Source organism: Octopus bimaculoides, chromosome Z (assembly GCF_046866305.1).
Source record: "Octopus bimaculoides isolate indiv1 chromosome Z, ASM4686630v1, whole genome shotgun sequence".
Lineage (NCBI taxonomy): Eukaryota > Metazoa > Mollusca > Cephalopoda > Octopoda > Octopodidae > Octopus > Octopus bimaculoides.
Window position 1 is genome coordinate 12,941,846 of NC_142944.1, and position 5,396 is coordinate 12,947,241.

The window sequence follows — 5,396 nt, forward strand, 5'->3', positions numbered from 1 at the left end:
CTAGCTTTGAGAGTTGTATTCCCTCGCGTTCGGTAAAAATGTCTTTATGATGGTAGCTTGAATATATATATATATATATATATATATATATATATATATAACAGAAATATGTTAGAAAACAAAATAGAAACTAGCCGTGGAAATGTAAGGGGAAAGTAAGCAGAAAAATAAGAGAAAATGCACATTGGAAATCAAAAATAAGTAAAGGCCTTTTATGAAAAGTAACGATAGGTATATACAATTAGATGAACTGATCTAGGAATAAAAGTTATAAAAGTCATTATTGTGAGTTATTAAAGAGATTTACAAGCAAAAAATATGGAACGCTTCACGAATTTGCGTGTCATCCTTGCGCAGGGGCCATGCTAATCGTCTCTGTATCGTTCCAATTTTAGAATATGTACCGCCGTACCAGAGTAATCACATAAATGCGAAACAGGGTGGAAAAATAGTACTCGAATACCAGAGGTAGAGTAATATACTTTATTAAAAAGCAGCACAAATATCACAAAAACTGTTACTCAGAGTTTCAAGTTCACGTTCTTAGAACAATTTTGTTTAGAATGGAACAAAAATAAGGTTCAAAGCAAACATATACATTTAGTTTAATGGATACACATTTGAAAATGGTTTTGTTTCATTGGTCGTTTCAGCTAACGGTCTTTACAATAACCGGTTGCATGCAATGAACAAAATTCGGTATAAAATCATCTTATTAATCGAAGAAAACCTTAGATTAAAAATAGCTTATAAAGAAGGATAGGGTCTAAATACCCAAGATAAATAATTATTTGTAAAATATTAATCGATTAATACATTAAAATTTATATCCGTTTAAAAAAATTTTCACGTTGGATTACATATACATTTTTGCAACATATATACATACCAAACCGTCTATAATATACATATATACACTAAGACATACAGATGTACATAGCTACATACATACAGAGACATATATAGGCAAAACACAAATCTATATACAAATGCGCACACACATACATATATATGTATATATATATATATATATATATATATATATATATATATATATATATATATATATATATATATATATATATATATATATATATATATATATGTATATATATACATATACATATGCGCATATAAAATCTCCTGTCATATGCTTACACAAGTTAGTTGTTACAGGCGAAAGAAAGAGAAAGAAAAATTAGAGAATATTAAATATGGGGAGGAGGAAGAAAACAGTGGAGAAGAATAAGAAAATAAAAAAAGGGGAACAGAGAGAAAGGAGGAAAATAGATAGGGGCAGGGAGTGTTACATAATGACGCCCGAAAGTCACCAACAACATTTGGATACTTCATATGGCTTGCACAGGGAACACATAAAAACGCACACATAAAATTACATAAGGATTAATATGCATACAAATATACACACATATGGATACGCAAACAAATATAGAAAAATACAAAAATATGCACGCAAATACAACATGCTCACATATATAAAAGTATACACACATATACGTACACATTTATATATTTATGCATATATATGTATATATACATATATATACACACACGCACACGCGCATATGTATACGTCCACACATACATGCATATACATATATATATATACCTACAATATATACTTAAACATAAATATATAGAGAAATATCTACTTCATAACCTATATACTCTTACACTTTTACTCTTTTACTTGTTTCAGTCATTTGACTGCGGCCATGCTGGAGCACCGCATTTAGTCGAGCAGATCGACCCCGGACTTATTCTTTGTTAGCCTAGTACTTATTCTATCGGTCCCTTTTTGCCGAACCGCTAAGTTACGGGGACGTAAACACACCAGCATCGGTTGTCAAGCGAAGTTGGGGGACAAGCACAGACACACAAACATATACACACGTACATATATATACATATATATACGACGGGCTTCTTTCAGTTTCCGTCTACCAAATCCACTCACAAGGCTTTGGTTGGCCCGAGGCTATAGTAGAAGACACTTGCCCAAGATGCTACGCACTGGGACTGAACCCGGAACCATGTGGTTGTTATACGCTAACAATTTTTTTTTTAAATGCTGTTCGGTGTGTATAATATTGTAAAATAAAGAAATTGTTCATTAATTTGATGTAATATAATTAAATACGTGAATAAAAATAATCCTCGACAAAGCTTAAGCTTGAAATTAAATTTAAATTCAAATTTATTAAACAATCGAAAGCTTTCTTTAAAATGGAGTCGCAATATACATTAGCGTTGCGATGCAAAATAAGTATAACGTGTAAAGTCAAATTCGAATGCGTCATTATTTACATTATTTACATTTGACGGATATTTGTACTCATCTTGTTTGTTGTTAACGCAACATTTCAGCTGATATACCCTCCAGGATGAAACCAATAAACTGTCCACAGTCCGTCTACCCTATGTGAAAGGCCTCTCTGAAAAGATACAAAAGATATATGCGGCTTATATGACATCAGGACAGTATTCAAAAGTAATAGAAAACTTCGCAAATATCTCCTTCGCGTAAAACCAAAAATGGAAGAGAATATGACCAAAAACTGCGTGTACTCGATCCCATGTAGTTGTGGTAAGTTATACAAAGGGGAAACAAGTCGCCCCCTCAAAATAAGGGTAGACGAACATCGTAAAGCCGTGACACGAGGAGATATTGATAAATTGGGTATAGCTGATTATGTATGGAAAAATGTAGACCACCTCCCCCTGTGGGATGAAGTTAAAATATTAGACAGAGAAAACCAATGGAAAATACGAAAACTAAAAGAAGCAGCACATATGTTAGGACACAACAACCTCCTAAGCACACCGAGTGCAGATATGAACAGCATATAGGAACTGGTATTAAGGAAGGATAGAAAAATAATAGATTTATAAGCCCTAAAATTCTCTCCATAGTATGAGGAGGAGGAAGAAAACAGTGGAGAAGAAGAAAAAGAAGATAAAAGAAAGAGAATCTCCATAATTGCCCACGGGCATATGGCGTAGGGGTTAAGAGTACAGGCTACTAAGATTCCGAGTTCGATTCCAGGCAGTGACGTGAATAACAACAACAATAATAATAATAATAATAATAATAATAATAATAATAATAATAATAATAATAATAATAACATCGAAAAATACCTTAAGAATGAGAACTCAGGTTCGAAATTTCCCCAAGACACCTGATGAAGGCTGGAGGGTATATCAGCCGAAATGTGTTAACAACAACCAAGATGAGGACAAAGATCCGTCAAATGTAAATAATGTAAATAATGTGCATAATTCCTCATCCCTTAAATATAGAACTGTATTCTCAAATGCGACAGTAAAAAAGTATATTTCGAAAATGAAATCATTTTACCCATACGGAATTTTGTCGGTTGACATTTTAAATTTTGTGGCGTGCCTGCAGAAATTTAAGAGCTCGCATCTAAAATGTCAACGGACAAAATACCGAATGGGTAAAATGTTTTGACTTCCGAAATATACTTTTTGACTGTCGTATTTGACTTTGACTCTACTCGATATAATTATTTTGCATCGCAACGCTAATGTATATTGCGACTTCATTGTTAAGAAAGTCTTCGACTGCTTTATTAATTTAAATTTAAATTAAATTTTAAGCTAAAGTTTTGCCGAGGTTTATTTTTATCATGTATGTGTGTGTGTGTGTGTGTGTGTGTATTTTTATTATGTTTATATATATATATTTATATATATATATGCATACATATAAAAATGTGTATGTATGTGTATACTTTTATATATGTAAGCATATTTTTGTATTTTTCTATATTTTTGCGAACATATTTTTGTATTTTTCTACATTACTTTGCGTATCCATACCTGTGTATATTCGGATGTATATTAATCCTCATGTAGATATACCTGTAACTTTATGTGTGCGTTTTATGTTTTCGTTGCGCAAGCCATATGAAGTCTCCAAATGTTGTTGTTTACTTTCGGGCGTCATTATTTTCCCCCTTTCTCTCTGTTCCCCTTTCTTTTATTTTCTTATTCTTCTCCACTGTTTTCTTCCTCCTCCCCATATTTAATATTCTCTAATTTTTCCATCTCTTTCTTTCGCCTGTAACAACTAACTTGTGTAAGCATACGCCAGAAGATTTTATACGTGCGCATGTGTGCGTATATATATAAATAAGCATTTGTTTATATATTTATATCTTGCCTATATATGTCTCTATATGTATGTAGCTATGTACATCCGTATGTTTTAGTGTATATATGTATATTATAGACGGTTTGGTATGTGCATATGCTGCTAAGTGTATATGTAATCCAGCGTGAAACATTTTTTTAAACAGATATAACTTTTAATGTATTCATTGATTAATATTTTATAAATAATTATTTAGCTTGGGTATTTTGACTTTCTCCTTCTTTATAAGCTATTTTTAATTTAAGGTTTTCTTCGATTTAATAATAAGATTTTATTCCGAATTTTGTTCATTACATCCAACAGGTTATTGTAAAGATCACTAGTTGAAAGGACCAACTAAACAAAACTGTCCGAGGAACGGGAACGTGACGCTCTGAGGAACAGTTTCCACACACACACACACACACACACACACACACACACACACACACACACACATATATATATATATATATATATATATATATATATATATATATATATAGATATATATATATATATATATATATATTCATGTATATAGGGAGAATTCACAAAAAGCAAAAGACGAAGACAGGAGGTGTAGAAAACAAACTAATGTATTAGTATAACGCTCGGGAATTGAAAAAGTCTTTAACGTTTCGAGCCTGCGCCCTTTCTCAGAAAGGAACACAGAAAGAAACAAGGACCGAAAAAAATGTGTGTAGTGGTTAGCGATTTATCATGGCGAATGCCGGACAGAAGGGTCATACAGGAGAGCTAAGAAGAAGGGGAGATAACAAAGAAGTAGTGATCCCAAAACGAAGGTGCGCGTGTGTAAGAGAGTACGTATGTGCGTCTGAAAAAGGGCTGGTGATCTTGACGTCTGCGTGTGTGTATGTGTAGGTGTGAAAATGTGGGGATGGAAATTGGTCAGTGGTGGTGTGTTCGTGGTGGTGTGTTGTGATGTGGTGTGTTGTGTGGTATGGTGTAGTGTGGTGTTGTGTGATGGTGTTGGGAGGTGGGGAGGCGAGAGTGCAGAAAGGTCGGGTGGGGTGCGGGTTAGGCAGAGGTGGGGGTAGAGGTGGAGTATACGGGAGAATGTATAAGGGATGGGATGGTAAGGATGCGTAGGGGTGAGGCGGGCTTATTTGGCTGAGTGTCTTTAACTATACCTTCAGGCTGACCAAATCTTTGTGAATAGATTTGGTAGACGGAAACAGCAGAGGCCCGTTGC

General features: G+C 33.7%; 1 non-coding gene across 1 annotated transcript; it reads right to left on the reverse strand.

The window, feature by feature from the left end:
* Positions 1-312: 312 nt before the first annotated feature.
* LOC149132140 (U6 spliceosomal RNA) lies at positions 313-420 on the reverse strand. Its single transcript, XR_016244860.1, has one exon. It is a non-coding gene; the product is annotated as a U6 spliceosomal RNA (small nuclear RNA).
* Positions 421-5,396: the final 4,976 nt, after the last annotated feature.